The following is a 27,378-nucleotide window of genomic DNA, read 5'->3' on the forward strand; positions in this document are numbered from 1 at the left end:
ATGTAAACCTATTTCAGGTGGGACCATTTGGTTAGATTCAGTTAAAGGGCCTTTTGATCAGATCACTTTTGATTAGATTGCTTCAAATTCAAATCCTTTGATTAAATTGAGGGACCAGGGTGGGTCTTTATCTTTCTACTGGAGCCTTTGATAAACTGGGGACTGAAACTATAGGCATACAGAGGAAGAGAACTGCTATTTTATTTTGCCACGTGAGAAAGGACTCCGGATCACCTACAGCTGCAGAGAGACAGAGCAAAAGCTGCAGTGACAGAGGGAAGCCAGAGACAGAGCAGCCTGAAGCAGAACTAGCCACAGGCTGTGAGGAGAAGAGACGTGTGGACTGCCATTATGCCCTGCCATGTGTTTGATCGCCCATAGCTGAGTGCCAAGAGAAAGCATCTTTTGATGACATGGCCATATGCCTGATTGCCCACAGCTGCAACTTGGTGTTTTAGCATCTTTTGATGATGACTTGATTTGGACATTTTCACAGCCTTGGAACTGTAAGCTTCTACCCTAATAAATTCCCATTATAAAAGCCAACCCATTTCTGGTATATTGCATTGGCAGCCTTTAGCAAACTAAAACATTGGAAAAGGCTTGCAGTGAAAAGAAAAAAAAAGCCAGTTGAACTAAGCAGTCTGCCTCCAGGAATAGTTGGTTGACATCTGGTGCAAGCTTCTTATTGTGCCGCCGATGGGGAATGAAGTTGGTGGATGGGTGGCCCTCGGTTTGCCACTCCTATTAACTTGTACTGCTCAACAACAACTTCTACACACAATAACCATAGTTTATGGCATCTACCATGTATTGAGCATGTATTACATGTTCATTTTTATCCTAGCCCTGCACACTGCCTTTTGTGGCTTCTAGTTGTCCCATGACCAAGGGACCAGGTGTCAGTTGGAAGGAGGGTGGAGAGGTTAGCGTAGCAGCTCAGGTGCGGGCAGGCTTGTGTCAAGCCCAGGATGGTTAACGCCAGGAGAATGGAAGCCATGGTTTGTACCTTGAGTCAATTGGAACAGATGACTCTGGAGCCTCTTCTGGTTTCACTTTCTGTCACTGGAAATTTGTCCCAGCCCTCCCTTTAGACCAGGATTTAGTGTGGCAGGAGTGGTCATCCCAGAGGTTTGGAGTTGGATTTCAGCTCTGCTCCTTTTGAGCAGTTTGACCTTGGGCCAGTTCTTTCACCTATCTGTGCTCCTTCCTTCATTGGTAACCTGGAGAGCCCAATCATAACTGCTTTCTCAGAGCTGTGGTGGGTGTGAGCAAGATGCTCCACCTAGATGGCAGAGAACACTCACAGCTCACTGGTGCTCCCTGAGGAAAGCTGATGTGATTGATACCACTGCAGCCAATGCCACCTGCTGCCTTAGAATGGATTCCATAGTCAGGCTGATCTCTGAAGATCCAATACTAAGCTCACGTGGGAGTGGTAGGTAATGAACGTTCTATACAGAGGCACATCCTTTGTCTGAGCTCAAAGCATCTTCAAAATATTGCACTCTTGATGGCTGAAAGACTCACCACAAAGCATTGGAAGATAGTTGAAATTTTTCTCTTTTCCTGTCTTTCTTCCCAAAGCCTGTGTCAGTAGACAGTGGCAGACCTCGTAGTTCATAGCTGAGAGGGGATGCAGAAGCAGGAAATTGGCCCTGGAGGAGATGTTTTGAAAAAAGTGAAGTAGAAAAATAGATTGCAGGAAAGATTGAAGTTCTTATGACCCCAGGCATTGTTCCCATTACCCTATTTGAATGGTGCCCCTGGGCTTCTGGAATATGATGGCATTTCTTTGAGTTTGTCTTAGAGAAAGAGCTTTCGGAACCACAGGCAGAGTTGGCCCTCCTGTCATCAAGTCACCAAGCCAGGGAGTGGCTGCTTCCAGTGCTTCTGCTCTTAGTAGAAAAGAGAGTTTCCCACACCTGCCTTTTTCTGCTCATAACTCATTTCTAAATCAAAGTCTTGGATGGGTTCATCTGATTGGAACATCTTAAATCAAATGACTGTACCTAAGCAGCAAGGGAGACTGGGAAATGCCATTTTTTAAAAAACCAATCTCACTGAAAAGGTAGTCTTTACTAGGAAGAGAAGAACCAGTGTGAGAGAAGGTATAGAAAAGATTTCGAACAACCACAAAAGATGGAAATTGACAGCTGGGGAATGACTGTTTTCCAACAGGAGATGAGAGGCTCCATTGTTCCTGGGGAAAAGGGGAGCACAGTTGGCTGCCTGGTGTCTGCATGACAACTGCAAGGAAATGTGGAAACAAATAACTTGTCTCTGGAATGGTTAGGCATCTGAGGGGCAGCTCTGTTGGCCCCAGATCCCATTGAGAAGCTCTTATCTCTCTCCTTCCAACCTACCACCATCCAGGAAACTTTTGTGTGCAAGTACTGGCAAATCATCTGGGAAACCACATACCAAAACATTTATTCCTCTGATCTAGGGCTACCTGTCTCCTACCTCTCTCTAGGCACTGTCCTAGATCCAAGACCTATAGGTATTAATGAGATGTGTGCTGGACCTAGAAGAGTAGATTGTGTTGGAAAGGAGATAGAATAGGAGACAATCAGAGCAAGAAGAATGTGGCTGATGATGGAGGTATGTATAAGGAAGGTTTCCTGGAGGAGGAGACATTTAAGATAAGTCTAAAAATATGTGCTTGTTTACCAGGCAGAAAGAGATAAATAAGGGTTGTGCTCACCTGCATATGGCTGGCTATCTGCTTTCTGGGCCCAGGGTGGGATTGTATTCCCATGGCCCCTGACATGACAGAGTAGCCATGTGACTTGTTTTTGCCAATGAAATGTGAGCTGGATGGAAACTTTGAGAAACATGCATGATTGGCTGTGATTTCTTCTTACTGCTGTGGTGGTCATGGAAGCACCTGCTGAGGTGAAACCTCTTTCATCTTGGATCATGAAGTGTCTACTATGAGCTGACCCCCTCTCTTCCTCTATTAGCTCTGTGATAATTTTGAACCTGTAGAATGATTCAGGGGGTGTTTGTTTCTGCAGCATAACTTAACTCGCCCTGACCAATACAAAGAGTCATTACTCTGGGCAGACTGAACAGCACAAGAAAAGGCCTGGACAAATACTTACCTCCAGCTTATCATAGATTTCACCCATGTAGGTGTCAGCTTACATCCTTCCTCTACCCCCCAATTTCCTTTAAGCCTATCATCCAGTCTCTAGCTCTCTGGGGGTAGGGAATGGAAGGAAGAGATGAGATGTGGGGGCGTTTTCGGGACTTGGAGTTGTCCTGGGTAGTGCTGCAGGGACAGTTACCAGACATTGTAGGTCCTCCCATGGCCCACTGTGGGCTATGATGTGGATCATTGACCATGAGGTGCAGCGGTGCTCAGAGATGTATTCACCAAGTGCAATGAATGTCTCATGATGATGGAGGAGATTGTTGTTATGGGGGGAGGAGTGGGGTGAGGGGGGTGAGGGGTATATGAGGACCTCATATTTTTTGAATTAATATTTTTAAAAAAGACAAAAAATGCCATTATTAAAAAAAAAAAAGAAAAGAAAAGGCCTGGAGGTGAGAAATAGCCTCTTGTATCTGGAGAAGGCCAGTTTAGTATGACTGTGGTATAAGGAGTGGCCCAGAAAAATGGAGAGATGGGCAGAAAGGGGCCATTAGAGCTGCATTTTAGAAAGATCGCCCTAGCTGCAGTGTGAAGAATGGATTGGAGAAGAGTACAAGTTGATGCAGGGAGACCAGAGAGGAGCCTGTTATAGGTGAGAGGGGATGAAACCTGAGTTAGGGGACGAGGGGACGCCTGTGGAGAAGTTAACAGGGCAGAATCGGTAGGACTTGGCAGCTGATAGTTTATGAAGGTGAGCAGGAAGAGAAGGCGGTCTACTCCACAGCCCAAGTGCTGTCATTTGCTTAGCTATTTCCTTCCTTTCCATACTATTATCATCTAATTTGATTCTCAGAGTTGTCTTCTAAATTAGATTGGGCAAATATTATTTCTACTTTACAGATGAAGAGGCAGAGAATCAGAAAAGTGACAGGAGGAGTTGCTTAAAATCAACGGGCTTGGACTCAGATCTCCTAATAGCCTACCTGCTCTCCTTTCTCTAAATCACACTGTCTCAGTTATTTAGATAGTTTAGAAGTGGAATGGGTGTGGGAACAGTAGCCATGGGGGCTGCTGGGTATGGGGAACGGGAGGAAGAGATGAGATGTGGAGGCGTTTTCGGGACGTGGAGTTGTCCTGGATAGTGCTTCATGGACAATTACGGGACACTGTAGATCCCCTCAGGGCCCACTGGATGGAACGTGGGAGAGTGTGGGCTATGATGTGGACCATTGACTATGGGGTGCAGTGATGCTCAGAGATGAACTTACCAGGTGCAATGGATGTGTCATGATGATGGGAGAGAGTGTTGCTGTCGGGGGAGTGGGGGGCGGGGGCGGTGGAGTTGAATGGGACCTCATATATTTTTTTAATGTAATTTAAAAAAAAAATAATTAAAAAAAAAAAGAAGTGGATGTAGGCTTTTTATTTGGGGGAGGAGGGAATGAGTGGGGAGTGAAGTGGGGAAGAATTGGTAGAACTATTCCTTTTTGGACATAGTTATCCCAATGATTTATCTAAGAGAGTTCAGGCATATGGTACAGACATAAAAAGCAATATGCTCAAAAAAGTCCCATATACCGAAGTCTGGATTTATAAGACTCAAATGAGTGATTTTTATTCCATGTTAAGGGCTTTTTTTCCCCTTCTTCTTGCTCTATCAAAGTATTCCTCATAGGATTTCTTAAAAGAGCAATCTCAGTCTCCCATGATGCTCTTAAAATGTGATTTATTGCACATATTTTTATTAGCATTCTGCTGCTTAGTAATGCATTCTGTGTTCAAAATGGCATGCATCCACTCATAGAATCATGCCAACTTGAGATGTCATTGATTCAGTATTTCCAGTTGACTTCACAGAGGTGTGAACAGGAATAGAGTGAGTCCAGTCACTCCTACACATTTAAGTGGTCCGATTTCCCCAGGTAAAGCTCATGGTAAAGTACTCCATGGCTCCTAGAGACAGACAGCTGAGGGCCTTGGAGAGGAGGCAGCCTGCAGTCTGGATTCCATGCCTCGATTAGACTGGGGTGCCCACAATTTTCTCACAGAGAATGAATGGCTATGTGGTCACACTAGGAACTCAGCTGGCAGCTAGATGGAATCAGTGTCACTTGTCTTCTCCCAGGGGCACGTGAGCAAAAGGCAGCCATGGTGGAAAATGCTGAGACAGGGAAGGTTGTACCCCTGGGGTCTGGGATCCAGCACTGGCTGTTGGGGCCACATGCCCCTTGGCTCAGCAGGCTTTCTGGGGCAGCTGGTTGGAGAGCTGGCGATGAATATCAGGGATGACAATCAAGGGTCTCCGTGTTGTATGGCACAGTATGGTTGCTGTTGTCTGTTACACCTGCATTTGTCCTTCTACAGTGGTGTTCTGGATGCTGTGCTGGTGCTTAGAGACTTTGTCCACCCTGTGGCCTTAGGCACCTCCCTCCACCTCTCTGGGGCTCTTTTAGGGCACTGGAGGTTGTATCTACTGACCTCTCAGGTTGTTTCTGGCTCTAGAGTGCAGGAAGGATGGGTGTCTGTAAGGCAGCGGATGAGGCTGGAGAGATGATAGGGGCCAGATGATGAAGGACTTTTTATGTCAGGTTGAGGATTTGGAGATAGAACCTCATCCAAGGAACTTCTTATATCTGATTTTATTGCTTCCTCATAGCAGCTCCAAAGGGCATGTGAATCAGTCAGCTTTTGCTGCAGAAACAAGCAATCCCAACATGTCAATGATTCACAACTTTGGTTCTCAAACTTGAGCTTGCACAAGAATCATCTGGAGGCCTCACAGATGGCTGAGACCCACCTGGAGCTTGTGATATAGTAGGTTAGAGGGAGGTTTGAAATTTGCATTTCTAAAAAGTTCTAAGTGGGGACCGGATGTGGCTCAAGCTGCTGAGTGCCTGTTTCCCACATGGGAAGTCCCAGCCTTGGTTCCCATTGCCTCCTCAAAAGAAAAAAACAAAGAACAAGCAAACAAGTGAAAAAAGCAACTCAGTGGAGCTGATGTGGCTCAGTGGTTGAGTGCTGGCTTCCCACATACGAGGTCCTGGGTTCAATCCTCAGCCCCGATACCTTAAAAAGAAAGGTTCCAAGTGATGCCAAAGCTGCTGGTCCAGGAACCACAATGTGAAAACCACTGGTTTTCAAGAACAGACATTCATTTCTCCAGGGGTTGGCCATGGAGCTCTGCTCTACAGTGTGGATTGAGTCCAGACTTGCTCTACCTGGTTCTCACTCCAGGACCCAGACTGCAAGTGCTGTCACTACACAGGGCATGATATTCTCACGGTGCAAGGCAGCTGCACAAGAGCACAAGTCAAGCCATGTCTCTTTCAACGCAGTCTTTCAATGTCTCATTCCATTGGCCAAAGCAGGTCACAAGTCTAAGGCCACCGGCCCTGGAGTGGGGATATAAACTTCCACGGAGGCAATAGGAGGAAACAGTGACTATTTGGTGACCAAATATGTGATATATAACCACAGCTGTTATTCTTTCCATTTAGTAGATGAGAAAAGTTGAATCCCAGAGTGATGAACAAATTTGTCCAAGATGGTATAAACTACAGAACTGAGATCTGAACCCAGAGCTTATTTGAAAATTCAAGGTGAGACAGGGGTGGGAGGAGAGGAGAAGGGCTGATGATTACTGAGGACAGGTTTCCTTCCGGATTCTTAGAAAGCTGTGGTGAAGGGGAAGGGGTGAGCTCTGAAGCCAGACAGGCCCAGAGTCAAACTTTAATTCTGTCTACTGGTGGGATGGTCCTAGGCAGGCACACTCTTTTGATCTCAGTTTCCCCTTTTGGCTGAAGAGGTAATCATTCTTAGCTCACAGCATTGCTGGAAAAATTGGAGGCAATGCTGGTGTAGCGTGTGACTCAGAGTGTGCCCTTGAAAGGAACAACCTTTGCAGTTTTAGAAGAACGAAACAGATGGTGAGGCACTCAGCAGGGGAGATGCTATTTTTTCATTGAGGGGAGGGGCATTGCCTGAACCTCTCCCAGTGGCCCTATGGAAATCCACCTGTTCAGATCAGCCTGGCTCATCTTTTCTAAAAACCATCTCACTCCCTTCATCCCTCTGGGTTGACTGTGTGAAGATGCCCTTTCGGAGCAGAGTTGGGAAGCCCACGTGTCTGTCATTCCATTTCTCAGCCTTTTTCCTGTCTATCTTCCCCCAGGACCCAGCAGAGGCCTGGCCCCAGGAAGTACTCTGTAACTGGTGTGTGAATTGCATTCTCACCAGTGCTTACCACCCCAGTCCCTCCTTGGAAGGGGCTCTTTGGCATCTCTCAGCTACATTCTCTGAGCCTTTCATGAATTTATTTTTTCTGTGGCGTGCATTGCACTAAAAACCATTTTCTTTCCTGCCACCCTTGTGAAGCTGGCTTCCCAGGAGGTGGAGGGTATTATGATTTCTGGGCTGATGTACCAGGGCCTGGATGAGAACCGGGGCTTCTCCTTCCTTGGGCTGTGCTCTTTGCATTGCACAGGGTTTGTAGAAATGGCCACAGTCTGCTCTTCCATTCATTGATACAGTCATTTCTTCACCATCTCTCCACATTGTGGAAAGAAGAGAAAATGATGTATGTCAAATGCTTTGTTGGCTATGAAGTGCCAAACACACAGTCACTGTGAGGATTATTACACGTTTGGCATCTGCCTCCAGCATGAGTTTGAACTTCTAACCAAAGAGATGGCTGGGAGGAGCCCTCCAATGCAATGATTATCACGAGCTCCTGCCATGTGCCAGTCATGTTCATGCTTTCTAGGTTCTGCCTTTCCGACAACAGTACACTCGTTTTTCTCCTGGAACCACCTCTCCCCGACTCTCAGAGCATGTTGTGTGGGTGGGGCTGATTACACCCCTGGCTTCAGAGACAGAAGTCGAGGAGCCTGGCCAATCAGCAACAGCTCCTCCTAGCAACCGATGATGCTTTGGTTATGGACACGTGACCAAATCGGGCCAATCAGAGAAAAAAGGATTCACATATGGTGCACTTGGCACTGTTGAGAGGGGAAAAGCAAAATGGGGAGAGTGATACTGAGTCTGGGAAACAGTCTGAACCCAGAGTGGAGCTGTGTCTGAAGCCAGTGAGGCAATGTCTCTTTCATTTTTGTTTTCGCTCAAGTTGTTACTTTTTGCACTTGATAACCAAAAGGTCATAAGGAAAGCACACACATTGTCAAGTTTAATCCTCACAGTGACTCTGTGAGTTAGATTTTATTGGCCCCATTTACAGATTTTTAAAATGTGGTTTCTAGGGCCAGACGACTACTCCGTGTCCTACGGGAGTGTTGGGAGTCGCCAGTGCTCTGCAGCCTACTTCATCTCAGAAATGAAGCTGCCGGTTACTAGAGGCCACCAACGGTTCTCTAGAAGAACCAAAACAAACTCACCTCAGCCCCCTTTCTTTTTCATATGGTTCATATGGATGCAGATGAGCAAAAGAACATAACTATTTAACAAATAGTTAATGAACACTTTCTATGCACCCACAACTGTTGGACATGGGGAGAATGATGGTGGTTATAGAAATATTAATAAAAATATATATACTTACAGCAGTGACAGGGGCTTAGAAGGAGAAGAGCTGTGAGGTTATACAGGAAAGGCGTTTGACCCAGTGGGAAGCTCAGGGAAGCCCTTTCTAAGGCAGTGGTTCTCAAACAGGGGCAGTCTTGCCACAGTGTCTGCAGACATTTTTGGTTGCCACAACTGGGGAGGAAGGTACTATTGGTATGGAGTAAGAAAAAGCCAGAGATGTTGCTAAACTTCCCACAATGCACAGACAGCCCCACAGCAGAAAATTATCTGGACCAAAAATGTAAATTTTGCCAAGGGTGAGAGATTCTGAGCTCAGACCTGAAAGATGAGCAGACATTAAGCAGGTGAAGGGACAGAGGATTGTGTCAGGCAGAGGGATCACAATGGGTAAAGGTCCCATGGCTGGTGGACCCATCGAGAACCTTAGACCAGTGTGGCGAGACTAGCAATGAGCAGTGCAGTGTGCATGAGGCCAGAGAGGGTCTGGTGACACCCCGGGACTTCTAAATGATGGAATTAAGCATCTCAGTTCTCAATCTAGAATCCCTTTGAAGTATACTAAGCCCGAAGTGGTTACGGTGACATGATCTGATTTGCATTTCCAGAAGACCTCTCTGACCACAGTAAGGAGAGTAAATGGTAGTGAAGGCAGCAGGAACATGGGTAGACCAATAAGAGGCTCGACCAGGATTCGAGGTGAAAGATAATGGTTGCTTCGACCAGCAAGCTGCTGATAGAGATGGAAAGAAGTGAAAAATTTTCAAAGCCATGTAAGAGGAAACATGTTTGGAGCTTGAGAGTGGATTGGGCATACAGAGTTGGTGGAAGAGAAGGAGACGTTTTTCATGGGCTCTGGGATTCCCATGAAAGATTGGAGGACAAAGGTGCCAATAGCCAATAGTGCCAATAGGGAGCACTGAAAGCGGATGCGTTTGGTGAGAAGATCATTAGTTAAATTTCGACCATTTGCATTTGAAGTGCTACAGTGGTTCCATACTCCTCTCCTAGAGGAGGAGCTTAATTCCTTCCCTTTCAGTATGGGCTGGCCTGGGCTTCTAGCAAATAGACTATGAAAGGACAAAATGTGACTTCTGGGTTTAGGGTTTAAAATGACTGCTCCTTCTACCTTGGGTAACCCTCTCACTCTCTCTTGAATCACTTGACCAGCTGCTCTGTCATGCGGATATTCAGGCAGACTATGGAGAGGCCCACATGGCAAGAAACGGAGGCCTTTTGGGAGCCAGGTGAGTGAGCTTGGAAGCACATCCTTCCTGGTCCAGCCTTCAGACGACTGCAGCCCCAGCTGGCATCTTGAGGGCAACCTCAAGAGAGACCCTGAACCAGAAATACCCAGCTAAGCCCCTCCAGGATTCCTGACCCACAGAAAAATGTGAGGTAATAAATGTTCATTGTCTTAAGCATCTGAGTGTGGGGTAATTTGTGATGCAGCTATTGAAAACAAATACAGTTGCCTTTGAAAAGTCTAGTGGAAAGTCTATAAAGTATATCTCAGTATCTTCTAGACATTTGGACAGGATCATAAAATATGGGCTGGGTAAGAGTTCACGTGGCAATGGCATTGTAGAACAATGTATGCCCAAATGGGTGGTGAACTAGTGCCAGTGGGAAAGGTGGCTTGGTCCTCATTTCTCTCCCGTCAATATGATCTTAGATTCCTGAGTAATGGCCTGGAAGGTAGACTGAGTACATTTAAAGATGGAACTACTGAGAGTGAGAACCATTTGCTGTGTCATCCCCACAAAAAATTAGAAAAAATGGAATGGAACTTACAGGGTACCAGACCATTTTACTGGCATTCTTATTTAATCTTTAAAACAGTCTCGTTGTATAGACAGGTGAATTCTACCACTACAGATGAAGTCATTGAGATAGAGCAATTTGTCTTTAGCCATCCAGAAAGCACAGGGAGAGCCACATGGGGAGCGAATGCTCTTTGTCTTCTCGTCACTCTTCTTTCCACCAAGCCAGAGTTCCTCAGATGACAGCATCAGGGCTCTGAGAGATTTTGAGAGTCTGAAAGAAAAATGAATGAATTCAGAAGTTCACTTTAGAATGCCTGACCCTGCAGGATGCTGCTGTTCAAAATGGTAACTGCTAGAACACATGGCTATTTAAGCTTAAGTTAATTACAAATTCCATTCTTCAGTTGCCACAATTCAAAGGCTCACCAGCCACAGGTAGCTGGTAGCTACCCTTTTAGCTCAGCTATAGAACATTCATGACAGCAGTTGCAGTGGATAGCCTTGTGACACAGGCACACATGCATACACCCCTGACGAGAGAGAATGCCACCTTCCATCTCTGCTGGCCACTCTTCTTCAGCCCTCCCTGCATGACTCCATCCTTTTGACCTGGTTCTCAGGAGAACTGCTGTACAGTGACAGGTGTGAAAAGGCTGAAGATTGAAGACAGGCGCTCACACAAGCAGGGGTGGTCATCTGGTAGAGGGGTGAGCCGCAGGGGTTGCCAGGAGTGGCAGGTGCCAAGCAGCAGCAGGTGTGATAAAATGGGTGCAGGTCGCACAGACCCCTTTTTCTTGTCCTAAGAGAGCTTCACCTAGAGAGACATTCCAGCACCACCCCCCCCCCTCGTTATTCTCTCTCCACCCACTTCCCCTTCCTTCTTTTCAGGAAGGCATACTAGGAGGATGTATCTGCTTGGAGAGTGGCTCAAAGCTGCCATCCTTGCATCCTTTAGTCGAGGTGTGCTGTGCTGGCCTTTCTCGCTTTGTCTCTCTCTGCTTATTGCTTCTGAACTCGCATGACATACTGATTCCTTTTGCTGCTGGCAGGTGAGTCCTTGGGAAGATGGGGGTCTTAGGGAACCCTCTTAGGCCTAGAGATCCAAGCTATGCTCTCCAATGCAGAGTCAGCACATTAATATAGAGCTGTTAGTCTCTGCCTTTCTGAACCCTGTATTTCTTGATTGGTTCTGAACTCGGAGGGGTCTATAGGAGTGATTAGTTGTCACCCTTGAATCTCAATAGCAATTAAAGTAGATTTTGAGAGTGCTAATCTTCCTTGTCAGTTGGGTCCACTTTCTTGTTTTCCAAGAGCTCATGAAAAAAAGTTCATAATCAGTTCTGACTTACTGTCAGTGATGGACTAGAGTCACACAGATTTCAGGACATATTGGGATTATTATTTTTTTATTTATTTTAATTTCATTAGTTTATTTTTAAATTTAGTTTTAGTATATTTTTGTTTTACTTTAATTAATAATTTATTGCTAGATACTTCTGGTTTTCAGAAATATCATGCCTAAAATATATAAAAATCAGAGTTCCCACCTTGCATTAAAATGGTACATTTGTTATAATTCATGAAAGAACATCTTTATAATTGTACTATTGATTATAGTCTATCATTTATGCTAAGGATCACTGTGTTGGGTAGTCCTTTGTTTTTTCTTGTAATTTTTATTCTAATAATACATATACAACCTAATGTTTTAACCACAGTCAAATATATAATTAAGTGCTGTTAATTACATTCACAGTGCCGTGCCACCATCATACTATTTATTACCAAACCTTCACAATCTACCCAAATAGAATTTTTGTACAATTTAAGCATTAACGCCTCATTCCCTACTCCCAACCCAGCCCTGATAAACTATATTCTAGATTCTTCCTCTTGAATTGGCCTATTCTAACTGTTTCATATCTGTGAGATCATACAACATTTGGCCTTCTATGTCTGGCTTATTTCACTCAACATGATGTCTTCAAGGTTCATCCAGGTTTTCACATGAATCACAACACCATTCCTGTTTAATTCTGAATACTATTCCATTGTTATAATAAATAAAATCTATTATAAATCCCACATTGTTGATGTGGGAGGAGTGGGGTGACGGTGGGTGGGAGGTATATAGGAACCTCTTACATTTTTTGAATGTAACATTTAAAAAAAAATAAAGAGCTCATAGAACAACAACAAAAAAATACCACATTGTTTCTCCATTCTTTGGGTGATGGATACTTAGGGCTGTTAATTGTTTGGGAACATGACCTAGAGGTGGGATTGCTGGGTCATATGGTAATTCTGTACTTAGCTTTCTGAGGAACCACCAAACTGTCTTCCACAGCAGGTGCACCATTTTACATTCCTACCAGCAATGGATGAGTGTTTCTACTTGTCCATATTTTCTCCAAAACTTGTAATTTTCTGTTTCCTTTTTAAATATTAATAGTAGCCATTCTAATGGGCATGAAATGGTATCTCATTGTGATTTTCATTTGCATTTCCCTAATAGCTAGTGATGTTGATCATCTTTTCATGTGCTTTTAAACCATTCGTATATCTGCTTCGGAGAAATGTTATTCAGACTTTTGCCCACTTTTTAATTGAATTCTTTGTCTTCTTATTGTTGAATTGCAGAATTTCTTTATATATTCTGACTATTAAACCTTTATTAGATACATGGTTTCCATGTATTTTTTTTTTTCCATTGAGCAGGTTGTCTTTCACTTTCATGATAGTCTTTTGATGCACAAAAGTTTCAAATTTTGGTGAGGTCCCAATTATCCTTTTTTTTTTTTCTTTTGTTACTTTTTGTGCTTTGGGTTTGTCTAAGAAACCATCGCCTAACACAAGACTGAAGATGTATACCTATGTCTTCTTGGAGTTTTATTGTCATGGTTCTTATATTTAGGTCTTTGATCCACTGCAAGTTAATTTTTGTATATGGTGTGAGATAAGGGTCTTCCTTCGTTCTTTTGCCTAATGATATCCACTTTTCCCAGCACCATTTGTTGAAGAGACTATTCTTTCCCAGTTGAGTGGAATTAACAGCCTTTTTATTATTAATAATAAAAAATCAATTGGTTATAGATATGATGGTCTATTTCTGAAGTCTCAATTCACTTCCATTCATCTATATATCTAACCTTGTTCCAGTACCATGCTCTTTAGACCACTGTAGCTTTATAATAAGTTTTAAAGTCAGAAAGTATGAGTCCTTCAACTTCATTCTTCTTTTCCAAGATGGTTTTGGCGATTCTGGCCTCCTTACCCTTTCACATAAATTTGATGATTGACTTTTCTGTTTCTTTAAAGTAAGGTGTTAGGATTTTGATTGAGATTGTGTTGAATCTGTAAATCATTCTGGGTAGACGTGACATTTTAACAATACTTAGTCTTCCAATCCAAGAGCATGGAATGTTCTTCCATTTATTTAGATCTTTGATTTCTTTAGCAAAGTTTCATAGTTTTCAGTGTATATGTCTTTATATTCTTAGTTAAATTTATTCCTAGATATTTGATTCTTTTAGTTCTGTTGTAAATGGAAATTTTTTTTCTTGATTTTCCCCTTAGAAAGCTCATTACTAGTGTATAGAAGCACTACTAATTTTTGCACATTGATCTTGTACCCTCCACTTTGTTGAATTTGTTTATTACCTCTAGTAGCTTTGTTGTAGAATTTTCGGGACTTCATAATTATAGGATCCTGTCATCTGCAAATAACGAAAGTTTTACTTCTTCCTTTACAGTTTGGATTCTTTAAAAAAAAAATTTAGAAGAGGTACTAGGGATTGAAACTGCATCCTTCTACATGAGAAGCAGGCACTCAAACATTGAGCTACACCCACTCCCCTGGATTCCTTTTGTTTCTTTTCCTTGCCTAATTGCTCTGGCTAGAACTTTCAGTATAATGTTGAATAACAGTGGTTTCAATGGGCATCCTTTTCTTGTTCCAGATCATAGAGAGAAAGCTTGCAGTCTTTCACCATTGAGTATGATGTTACCTATGGTTTTTTTTCCCCTCTCTTTATTTTTTTTAAATGTTACATTCAAAAAATATAAGAGGGCCCCATATACCACCCCCCACCCTCCTCACCCCACTCCTCCCACATCAACAACCTCTTTCATCATTGTGGGACATTTCATTGCATTTGGTGAATACATTTTGGAACACTGCTGCACCACATGGATAATGGTTTACATTGTAGTTTACACTCCCCCCAGTCTACCCAGAAGGCCATGGCAGGACATACAATGTCCAGCATCCATCCCTGCAGTACCACCCAGGACAACTGCAAGTCCTGAAAATGCCCCCACATCATATCTCTTCTTTCTCTTTCTACCCTCAGCAGCTACCATGGCCACTTTCTCCTCATCAATGCTACAATTTCTTCCATTACTAATCACAATAGTCCCATAGTACAATATCAGTAAGTCCACGCTAGTCCATACTCTATTCCTCCATCCTGTGGACCCTGGGGTGGTTATGTCTTTTCACTTCTATATCAAGGGGGAGCTTAGATTCCACATGGATGATGGATGCAATTCTCCTGCTTGCAGTTTTAGGCACTCTTGGCTCTCTGGTGTGGTGGTTGACCTTCTTCACCTCCCTTTTAGCTGGCCAGGGTAAGTCCAATAAACCAGAGGGTATCAATTACAAGTCTGCTGAGGCTCAGGGCCTGGCTGTCACATGGACAGTTCAGAGATTCGGGTCTAGTGAATCTAATGCCAACCCACAGGCATGTGGTTGGGAGGGAGTTTTCCAGGGCATGTATACAGGGTACATAAAAATGTTTGGATGTATTCATAGTAGTTACAGTTAAAAACGACAACTGAGGGAGTGCTGAGTTCCTAGACTGGGGAGCTCTATCACATTCCCCAATGGAATAGCAACAATCCCCCAAATGCAATGGCAAAGACCAATAAAGAAGGATGGTCCAACAATGAGCCCTTGATACTGATGACTATGCTTATGAGGCTGTGCACCTGAAATATGAACTAGGCCTAGAGCTGCAGGGTGCCTAAGAGTTACCTCCTGAGGGCCTCCATGTTGCTCAAATGTGGCCACTCTCTAAGTCAAACTCAGCATGTAAATGCATTACCTTTCCCCCAGCATGTGACATAACTCCTGAGGATGAGCCTCCCTGGTGCCGAGGGATTACTACCAAACACCAGCTAATGATGTAACTAGAAAGAGACCTTGAATAAAAGGTTCAACTCAGACCAGCAGAATATCTTGGCCTACATGTAATATCAGGTGTTAAAAATTGCTTTTTGACCTTGAATAAAAGGGGGAAATGGAAAAGACAAATGAGTTTATATGGCTATAAGTCTCCAAAAAAGAGTTGTGAGGTCATCAGAGGGGTTGTGCTTATGCATGCCTCAGCAGAGTCCCAGAGACAGTCAAAGTAGATACAACCCCAGCTGCTGGTTCTCCTGAAGGCTATAGAGACCCACAAGTTCTATGGTCATGGCTGATGGCTCTGGAGTTTAGTACCATGTCAGTTGGTCCTACTTTGGAGTTTGTGTTCCTGAGTATGATGGAGTTGGACTCAGATATGACCTTTCTACACATACCTCTTATGTCATCTATGGGTTTTTCATATATGCCCTTTCTCATGTTGGTATATTTCCTTCTATTCTTATTTTTAAAGTGTTTTTATTAAGAAAAGGTCCTGGATTTTGTCAGATGCCTTTTTCCTGTCAATTGAGATGATCAAGTGTTCTTCCCCTTCATTTTGGTATGTGGTGTATTATGATAATTGATTTCTTGTGTTGACCTCACTGAAATTACTCTTGGTGCATCCTCATGTTTTCTGGTATGAAGAAGTGTAGACCAGTGGGCTAATTGAGGTTGGTTCCTTGGAAGATGTCTCCACTTTCAAGGTTTTTGTTTTTGGGCTAAGAGTGGGATTCTTAGTAAGGAATGAGAATGGCTTTAGGGATGTCTTTATGGAAACTGGACCAGGATCCCAGATAGCTGCCTGCCCAGCTTCCTCCCCAGGGCAGAACCCCTCCTTTACCATGCCCCTCCAGCTGTCTTCTTGGCAGTGCTAACCCCGAGCCTGGCTCCTCCATCAGACAGCAGGCCTCATGAGACTGTGAGGTACTGGGTCTTGCTTGGCTTAACAGCTGGACTAGGGTGTACATGCAGGGGAGTAGCAGGGTTAGGGTCTAGCACAGGTACTTCTGATGGGCAGGCACCTGATGCAGAAGGGTGAGCCCTCTCTGCCTTCTCCTGTAGGCTGAGGGAGCTGTTGAACAGTTCTAAGTAGAGAGGAGGGAAATCAACATAAGTGTTTGGAAACGTCTCTCTCTCCTCCATGTGGAGAGGGCCTCCCTGGATTCAGAGGATCTTGGGAGACCTCTGGGTTGATGAGGACTGAGGCCATGGTTCTGGGGAGGAAAAGCAGGAAAGAAATGGGAGGGATGTGAGGGAGATGGGGTTGAGGGAGATCAGCGACTGTGTAGACATGGGGTGTGCGGGGAAGAGGAAGGAAAGGCTTGAGTTTCTAGACTGCTGCCCTCTTTTGTCCTTCAAGAGTCTGTGGAGCATCCAGGTAGGTTATCCAGAGAGCAGTTGAATCAATGGGTTAAGCAGGAAGCTTTAGATTTGTGAGTCTGCAGCATGTTGTAATAATAGTGCCTGTTTGTTGAGCGCTCTTGATGTGGCAGGTGATGGACAAGGTCCTTTCCACGCAGTTCACCTTTTTGTAGTGCTAGAAAACCCCAGCATGGCTTAAATATTGAGACATTGTACTGACCCTTTGGAACCAAGGGTGAAGAATTATATAGGGAAGGAGATGTGGCTCAAGCGATTGCGCTCCAGTCTACCACATAGAAGGGCCAGGGTTCGAATCCCCAGGCATCCTGGTGAAGGCAAGCTGGCCTGCATGATGAGCTGGCCCAAGTGGAGACAGGGCCCATGTGGAGTACTTGCCCATGTGGTGAGCTGGCCTGTGAAGAGAGCTGGCGCAGCAAGATGATGCAACAGAAAAGAGACACAGAGGAGAGACAATAAGAGACACAGCAGAACAGGTTGCTGAGGTGATGCAAGAGATTGAGCACCTCTCTCCCACTCCAGAAGGTCTCAAGATTGGTCCTGGTGCCACCTAAAAAGAAGACAAGCAGATACGCAGAAGAATGCACAGTGAATGGACACAGAAAGCAGACAACGAGGGCAGGGTATAAATTTAAAATAATTATAATTATATAGATGCCTTTATAAGATTAACTATAGCAAAAGGTTAATATCTGAAATTGCTGAAACTGGCTGGATCTAGACTAGACCTGCTGTTATGATGACCATTCTAAACAGGTCTCATTCCTGTTTATGGTTCTGTAACACTTAGCCACTTCCTTGTGTATAACCCCTCGACCCTCCTGTTTGATATCCATATGGAACCCCTTGTGACTGACAAAGGCTTTAAAACAACTGTCTTAAATATGTCCAATGAGCTAAAGAAATAGATATACAAAGAACTAACAAGGGAAGTGGATTTGGCTCAATGGATAGAGCGTTCACCTACCACATGGGAGGTCTGGGATTCAAACCCAGGGCCTCCTGACCCATGTGGTGAGCTGGCCCATGCATAGTGCTGATGTGCACAAGGAGTGCCATGCCATGCAGGGGTGTTCCCCATGTAGGGGAGCCCCATGCGCAAGGTGTGCGCCCCGTAAGGAGAGCCACCCCACGTGAAAAAATGTGCAGCCTGCCCAGGAGCGGTGCCGCACACATGGAGAGCTGGCACAGCAAGATGACACAACAAAAAGAAACACAGATTCCCAGTGCTGCTGACAAGAATACAAACGGACACAGATCATACAGCAAATGGGCACAGAGAGCAGACAACCGGGGGGAGGGGGAGAGGGGAGAGAAATAAATTATAAGAAACCTGAAGTGAGCCTGAAGTAGCAGAATGGACCTGGAGACACTCCATGTCATTCCACCACACAATGTGGCAAACACCTGGCACAGCTCACCCTCGGAGAATAGCTGTGTTAGATTCCTGCTCAGTATCCGTTTTTCTTCTCCTTTGCTTATGGCACCCTGATTTTGTTTAGGGTGGTAATGTATCCAGACTCCATCATTGAGTCATGATTGATCTAAACTAATCATGATGCTCCAAGGTGTGACCAGGTGTCTCACCTTCCCTTTTCTTTCTGCTCTGGTAATGTATGCAATAGCTGGACTGACAGCAGCCACCTTACAACTATGAAGCAAAAAAGTATGAGGTGATGCAGCAAGTGGTAAGGATGGCAGAGAGCATAGCTCAAAGGAACCTGGATCTTTGATGTCATGTTGTAGCCACAGCAATGCCAGAAGCTCACCACCTCCTGACCATCCCTACATGCAAACAAACAAAAACGATGAAGCCCTATGAGTTTGATCCACTACTAGTTGAGTTTTCTGTTTGCTGGTGAGCCTATTCCTAACTGACATAGCCTGAAAATGAGGGTAGCATATTGAATGAAAGGTGCTTTTAGAGGAATAAATGGGTGGCTATATGTGAAGCTCTTAGCAAAGCACTGAACACAGACTTAACAAATTGTGGCTGTTATTCGCCCACAGCGCGGCTCTGACTCCAGTCTAAGCAGCCTGTGCTTTTTCTCAGGCTTATCTCCCCTCTCAGCAGTGGCATTCTGCAGAGGAGACACCTCCTGTCTGAGTTTATCTCAAGCCACTTAGCCCTTGGCTTTTACACTCATTTCCTCCCCGTTGACATCCATCACCCTGTCAGCTGTCCCAAGGCTCCACTGGGAGAGTATGGGAAAGTCCTGGGGGAGCTCCCTCGAGCACGGGGATGCACGTCTTCCCTCACAGTCCTTCCTGGTGTCTCTGACAGGGGCTGGTCTTGATGAATCTCAGCTCTAGAATTCATGCCCTGAGTGATGTCAAGCCAAGGTTTTCTCTTTGGGGGAGTGAGGGACTGAGAGTGGGGTCTCATGGGGGTAGAGCTGGACAGTATTAGAGCCAGATGACCCGTTCTCTGAGTTGTATACTTCAGGGGCCTTGTTCAGCAGGCTCTGCTGTGAGTGGAGTTGATCAGTGCACGACTTGCACCACTGTGTGGGCTGGATTGCGGGAGACCGCTGCTGCCAGAGCTGGAAGACCCCTGGAGGCTGCCGTGTCCCCCTCACTCTTTTTATAGAGGACACTGAGGAACAGAGAGGTTGAGTAACTTACTCAAGGCCACATAACATGGAAAAAGTAAAGCATAGACTTCAAAATAATCTGACCAATTGGTTCAAAAGTCTTTGGCCTTCAAGGTCCCACCTGACCTGCCTCCTGCCACCTGTCGACTCACATCTGTTCATGTTACTCGGGCTGCATTGGCTGTCCATCCTCCCTCTAAATGTCCAAGCATGTCCTGCCCCAGCACTTTGCCACTGGCTCTTTCCTCTGCCGGAAAGGTGCTCTTCCCTCCTTATCATTCAAGTTTTTTCTCTAAGTCCATTCCTCAAAAAGGAGCTCCGGGACCACCCTATCTAAGACTGCCTGCCCCAAGCCTGCGGGTCACTTTCACCTTCCATTTCTCCATTGTTATCTGCCTAAAACTGCCTTGTCCATCTGTTTATTGTCCGTCTCTCCTGTGAGAATATCAGCCACATGAAAACAGGAGCTCATCTGCTCTTTGACGGTGAGTTTGCTGACACCAGGGCTTAGCACTGAGTAGGTGTCAACACTATTTTGGTTTGATGAGTTAAAGGGCTGGCATTGGGATTCTACAATCTGCCCACCTATCAAGCCCCCACTCTTCTCTGCATTAGGCTGACAGTGGTAACCGCCCACTGAAAGAAGAGGAAGTGCAGCTCAGGCTCAGGTAGGAGTGACTAGCATGCAGTGAGCGCTTTCTCTAGCAATGCAGGCCAGATCTTAAATTCTTTCCCAATCAGGGAGGTTCTATGGTTTCTCCCATTTTATAGATGGTAAAACTAGACTCCCAGGAGTTAAGTAACTGTGTAGGTGACATTCTGTAGGTAATATGTGGCAGAAGCAGAAACTGAACCCAGGCAGTGAAGTTGACCATCCCGAGCTTTTACCCAAGATGCTGTCCTACCTCTCTATGTACAAAGAGAATTATCAGTCACGTCATCTCATCCCCTTGTGTCCTTTGTAAAATGTGAGACTAGAGCAATTGACAATAGAGGTTTAGAACTTACTAGAGAGTAGAAAATGTATTGCAGTCATGGCCCCACTTTGTCCACGCCTCTCTGTATTCTCACCTCCTGGGTGTACCTGTAGCACTGACTCTGGCTTTGGCTGGGTGACTTATTCTGGCTAAAAGGGCAGCAGCAAACATGAATCAAGTACGTGCTAACACCACCAAATGAAAAACCCAGAGGAGAGGAGCACACGTGGAGCAGAGATGAGCCACCCCAGCTAAGGGGACCCTTGACCAGCCAGGGCCAGGCCAACAGAACAGCTGACCACAAAGGCTTGAGCAAGTCCAGCCAGATAAGCCAAACCTGGTTAGACCAGAACAACTGTCCACCTAAACCCAACCCAAATGGCCAATCTACTAAACGAGTAATTGCTGTTTTCCATTGCTAAGTTTTGGAGTGAGTTACTACACAGTAGGAACTAACTGATACAAAGGGACGTCCAAATATGATAATGCATTTGATCCTCACCACAGACATGAGGCAAGATTCAGAGAAGTTAAATAATTCCCACAGCTAGTAAGTAGTGGAGCTGAGATTTAAACCCAAGCAGTCTGCCTCGAGGGTCTATACTCTTCACCTCTATACTAGTCTGTCTCTCAAAGATTACTTAGAAGCCAGCTATGTGCCAAGAACTGTACTAGGTTCTGGGTATATAAAGACAGATAAAGCAAGGCCCTTCACTCGTGAATTCATTACATATGGATATATTATATATGCATATTATGTTTAAATATACACCTAATGATCAGAGACAAGGCTATTTGTCTTAATGAATAAAAAATTTATATAAATTAATTAGAAAAAAGAGTCTCAAAGAAAAATTTATATTTTAAATGTATATCTTTTAATTTATAGAAAAAGAATATAAGTTGCAGGAAAAATAAACAACCATACAAGAATGACAACACGCAAGTTAAAGCAAGAATAAGAAATTATTTGGCACCAATCAAGTTAGCAAATTAACCAAGGATAAATAAATCGAAACTGAATTCTTTTGGTGGGAATGTACATTCTTGCAAATGACTTGGCAAGGGCCTTAAAAATTTTAATACTTTTTGCAGCAAATCCAACTCTAAAATATCAAGCTAAAATATAACTGAAGAGGCAGGCCTATATATTACAGTGGTACTTAAAGTAGCAACAGATATTATAAAATATCTAAAAATAGGAATATCATGGTGATGTATTTAATTGATAGACTACTGTGCAGCCATCAAAAATACTATTAATATTAATGTCACAAAAAGATACTCATATCACACTCGTACACAGCATTTCTTCCAAAATATACTATAAATATGCATTCATGTAAAGAAAAGAGACTTGGAAGGACAACACTAAGATGTGACTCAAACCTACAACTTCTTGAATTAAAAAAAAAATTATATATGGAATGTTACCAGTGGATATACCAGCTAGTAAGAGAATGGGTGACTTTTGTTTCCATTCTTATACCTTTTCCTGAATTTCTTAATATCTCCTCAGGGACCATAAAATACTTTTATAATCATAAGGAAAAAAGGAAATAAAATACAGGCAAAGTGACAAAATCCAAACACCAAAGGATTTTAGTAGAGAATAATGTATCAGTGCTAGTCCCTTAGTTGTGACAGGTGCACCACGGTCGTGTAAGATGTGGGCAATCGGAGAAATCGGCTGGGGGGTATATGGGAACTCTCTGTGCAAGTTTTCTGTAAATCTAAAAATATTTTAAAATAAAAATTTATTAGAAACAGACAGACAATAACGAAAACCAAATGGACTGCTGCCGCTCACCCTGGCATTGGGGCCAGGAAGGACAGTCACAGAGATGGCCACTCTGCTGGCTGAGCAGGAGGGCTGAAATCTCTTGCAAACACCTGTTCACACCCTGGGCTCATGATTAGAGCCACAGCCACCCAGAGGAGCACCTTGGCAGACTTATCCACCCAGAGAAGCTGCCTTTTTTCTAATGCGCCTGAAGGGTGCTTAGAATCTAGAGGTAGCTCTGTCCTCTCCCACCCCATTCACATCTCCTGCTTTTATTTCTTCCTTTTGCTGTGTCCACATCCCTTTAAAAAGCTAAACCTTTACACAGCACTTCACCCAGCATCAGTACTCAGAAGCCTTCTAGCTTCTTCTGATCGTCATCCTTCTAGGGACATGGTTTCATGGCAGGTAGGTACATCCTGTTGAGGAATTGCCCACGTGCTCCTGCAGTTGATCTTCAGGTTTGATTGCCCCAGTTTCCTTCTCTCTTTCCCTGTGCCACCTTCTGTGCCAGCCTCCAGCAGTACAACAGAAAGAGCCCTTCACAGGGATTTGCAAGTTTCAGCTGCCCTGCTGTTCTCTCTACCACTTCTAGTGATTTCTTTCCATTCACTGAACTTCAGTTTCTAAATTGTTTAGAGCTGCATGGCCTGTGTGTCCTTGTCAAGCTGCTTTAATCGCCATGTTTCTAGTTTCATTTGTGAGATGGGGATAATCATCCTTCCAGTTTCTGATGATGTGGGCAGAGCTCTTGCACAAGTGCTTGGTAAATGCTCAGTAAGTGTTTATTGTTGAAATTATTATTATTCCAATATACCTGACACATGCCAATATGTTCAAATGATCTTACCACAACACAATTCTGATCAGGCTCTGTCACTGCATAAAACCTTCCACGGGTCTCCATACCCTTTGGGATAAAGCCCAAATTCCTTGGATTGTCATTCAAACATCTAAAATCTAGAGTCCCTCCAGGGCATTCCACCTCTGGTCCTACTGAATCTCTCTCTACATCATTTGCTCTTTTTCTGCAAAGCCTAAACTTCCCACTTTCTTGTCTTTATCTTTCTGCTTCCACCTGGGAAACCTCGTGCCTCCACATGCTCAAATTTTAATCATCCTTAAAATCTAATTAACACCCGTTGTAGGCAGCAATTCCCACCAAAATGCTGAATAACAAACCAAAGCAAAACTCAGAAGCTTAAACCTGTGCTTGATTCTCATTCACAAGTCAGCTGGAGAGCAACTGATGTCAGTGGACGCAGCTGGGCATGGCTCTGAGGGGAAGGGTGGGTTCAGCACTGTTCTTTTCGTCTTTCCTTCCCCCTGGACCACAACTTCTTCTCATGGCAACCACAGGAGCGTGAGCTGAGCATGCTCACCTCTTCTCTCTGTTATGCTCACTCACCTCTCCTTGGCCAAAGCAAGTCACGTGGCTCACCGAGCGTCCATGGAGCAGAGAAGTATACTCTGCTCTCAGGAGAGCAATGTTTGCTGAACAATGATCAAAGTTATCACGATGCCTCTTCCTCCAGGAAGCCTTCCCTGAGCTCCCCGGCTGCAAACCCTTCCCCCTTCCTCTGGTGTCTCACTGTGCTTTTCTTAGAGCAGACCCACATTTCGTCATCCATCCTTGAGTAGAGGCGCGTGGTGGTGTCTGCACTGCTTGAGGTCAGAGCGGGGGGATGCTTCATGCTCACGTCACCTACAGTCCCCACCCCAGACCCAGGTGTCCACTGGCTGCCCAGGGAAAGCCTTTTGACCAAGAACAAACACCGTCCATCTCTTCCAGGGATGCCTGGAAGAAGATGCCCCACCGGTCCACGTGTCTCTTCTCTTCTTGACCAGAGCAGAGCTTGTGATGTTTGGGTTTGGGACTCGGAATACACTCATGACTCCCCAGGCTTGGATTGTTTTCTGTGTGCTAATTATAGAAGGGGAAATAAAAGATCCCAGGGTCCTCAGGAGGGAGGAATAAAATACGGACTAGAGTGGACTTATTTGGATTCTACTATAAAACTATTGTGACTCTAGCAATGGAAGAAACTGTAGCATTGATGTGGAGACAGTGGCCACCAGAGTTGCTGAGGGCAGGGAGAGGGAAGAAGAGACGTGATGTGGGACATTTTGGGGACTTGGAGTTGTCCTAAATGATATTGCAGAGACAGATGCTGGACATTATATATCCTGCCATAACCCACTGAATGGACTGGGGGAGAATGTAAACTCCAATGTAAACTATAATCCATGCAGTGCAGCAGTGCTCCAAAATATATTCAGTGAATGTGCCACAGTGATGAAGGAGGTTGTTGATGTGGGAGGAGTTGGGGGTGGGGTGAGGAGGGGGGTATATGGGAACCTCTTGTATTTTTTAATGTAACATTTTGTGTGATCTATGTATCTTTTTAAAAGAAAGACAATAAAAAAAATAGAGAGAAAAGAAGGTGGTTATTTGGCTGATGACTTCAAGCTACATTCCCAATGGGCCTTCCAGACAGGGGAGAGGGGTCACTTAAAATAGAAGAGTGGCTTGGGGCAGAGTTCAGAACATTCCCCAGTAAGGGCCCAGGGCTGAACGTATTTTGTTGAGGATTTTCACGTCTAGGTTCATTAGAGAGATTGGTCTTTAATTTTCCTTTCTTGTGGTGTCTTTGTTTGGCTTTGGCACTAGAGTAATGTTGGCATCGTAGAATGAATTAGTCAATGTATCTTCTGTTTCGAATTTTTTGGAAGAGTTTAAGCAAATTTGGTGTCAGTTCTTTCCAGAATGTTTGGTAGAATTCACCTGTGCAGCTGTCTGGCCCAGGGCTCTTCTTAGTTGGGAAGTTTTCAATGACTGATTCTATCTCTTTACTTGTGATTGGTTTGTTGAGATAGTCAATTTCCTCTTTTGTAAATGTAGGCTGCTTGTGTGTTTCTAGGAATTTGTCCATTTCCTCTAAATTGTCCTTCTTGTTGGAATATAGTTTTCCAAAGTATCCTCTTATGATAGTCTTTATTTCTGTGGGGTCAGTAGTGATATCTCCTTTCTCATTTCTTATTTTGTGTATTTGCATCTTCTTATTTTCTTTGTTAGTCTAGCTAAGGGTTTGTCAATTTTATTGATCTTCTCAAAGAACCAGCTCTTGGTTTTATTTATTTTTTCAAGTACTTTCTTATTTTCTATTTCATTTAGTCCTGCTCTGATCTTTGTTATTTCTTTCTGTCTTCTTCCTTTGGGGTTACTTTGTTGTTGTTGTTGTTTTACAAATTCCTCCAAGTGTGCAGTTAGTTCTTCAATTTTAGCTCTTTCTTCTTTTTTGATGTATGAATTTATGGCTATAAATTTCCCTCTCAGTACTGCTTTTGTTGCATCCCATAAGTTTGGGTATGTTGTGTTATCATTTTCATTAATTTCAAGGTAGTTATTAACTTCTTTTGAGATTTCCATCTTGACCCATTGTTTTCCTAAGAGTGTGTTGTTTAACTTTCAAGTCTTGGTGCCAAATCTGGGTCCCTGGCCCTTGCAGATTTCCAGCTTCTTTCCATTGTGATCAGAGAAATTATTTTGTATGATTTCAATCTTTCTGAATTCATTGAGACTTTTTCTGTGACCTAGCATGTGGCCTATCTTGGAGAATAATCCATGTGCACTTGAGAAGAATATATATCCTGCTGTATTTGGGTATAATGTTCTGTAAGTGTCTATTAAGTCCAGCTCCTCTAATATATTGTTCAAAGTCTTTGTTACTTTATTGATTCTCTTTTGAGATGTTCTGTCCAGAGTCAATAGTTGTGTATTAAAGTCCCCCACTATAATTGTAGAGGCATCTATTCCTTCACCTAGTTTTTCCAGTGTTTGCCTCATGTACTTGGAGGCACCCTTGTTAGGAGCATAAATGTTTATGATTGCTCTTTCTTCTTGAAAGATTATCTCTTTCACTAATATGGAGTGTCCATCTTTGTCTCTCACAATTGTTTTGCATTTAAAGTCTATTTTGTCTGATATTAATATAGTTACTCCTGCCCTTTTTTGGTTATTGTTTGCTTGTAAGTTTGTTTTCCAGTCATTCACTTTCAACCTCCTTAAATCCCTGGGTCTAAGATGTGTTTCTTGTGGGAAGCTTATAGATGGCTTGTATTTCCTTATCCAATCTTTCAGTCTGTGTCTCTTGACAGGTGAGTTTAATCCATTGACATTCAGTGTTATTACTTTCAAGGAATTGCTTATATTAGCCATATTTTCTTTGGATTTGTGTTGTCATATTTTGTTTGATTTTCTTTTTCTGTTTTTGTCTTTTTAGTTGCTCTTATACTCTCCTCCAACTCTGTCTCTCTTGTTTTTTTCTTTCTTCCTGCAGAACTCCCTTTAGTATTTCTTGAAGGGCAGAATTCTTGTTGGCATACTCTCTTAGTTTCTGTTTATCTGTGAATATTTCGAACTCTCCATCATTTTTGAATGCTAACTTTGCCGAATAGAGTATTCTTGGTTGGAAATTTTTTTCTTTTAGTACCCTGACTACGTCATACCACTGCCTTCTTGCCTCCATGGTTTCAGATGAGAAATCAGCACTTAATCTTATGGAGTCTCCTTTGTATGTGATGGTTCTCTTTTCTCTTGCTGCTTTTAGTATTTTCTCTTTGTCTTGAGCATTGGATAATTTGACAAGTATATGTCTTGGTGTAGGCCTGTGGGGATTTATGCTATTTGGGGTGCATTGTGCTTCCTGGATATGTACATCCATCTCCCTCAGTAGATTTGGGAAGTTTTCAGCCATTATTTCCTCCAGCTCCCCTTCGGTCTCCTTTCCCTTCTCTTCTCCTTCTGGGATGCCAATAATGTGTATGTTTGTGCATTTTGCATTGTCATTCAGGTCCCTAAGTACCTGCTGGATTTTTTCTATCCTTTTATCGATCAGTTCTACTATCTGTTTGATTTCAGATATACTGTCTTCCACATCACTAATTTGCTCCTCTGCCTCTTCGAGTCTGCTGTTATTTGCTGAGAGTGTATTTTTGATTTCTTGAATTGTGCTGTTCATCGCCATCATATCCATTATCTTTTTGTGTATGATTGCA

At 43.7% G+C, this 27,378-nt stretch overlaps 1 long non-coding RNA gene across 1 annotated transcript in view; it reads left to right on the top strand.

Annotated features, from left to right (window-relative positions):
- LOC111766340 (uncharacterized) overlaps positions 1-10,027 on the top strand; it is a 40,899-nt gene extending 30,872 nt beyond the window's left edge. Inside the window, exon 5 of the long non-coding RNA XR_011645703.1 lies at positions 9,806-10,027. This is a non-coding gene — a long non-coding RNA (uncharacterized lncRNA). The remainder of the gene's footprint in view (positions 1-9,805) is intronic.
- The last annotated feature ends 17,351 nt before the right edge of the window (positions 10,028-27,378 follow it).

The sequence above is a fragment of the Dasypus novemcinctus genome, chromosome 14 (genome assembly GCF_030445035.2).
Source record: "Dasypus novemcinctus isolate mDasNov1 chromosome 14, mDasNov1.1.hap2, whole genome shotgun sequence".
Classification (NCBI taxonomy): domain Eukaryota; kingdom Metazoa; phylum Chordata; class Mammalia; order Cingulata; family Dasypodidae; genus Dasypus; species Dasypus novemcinctus.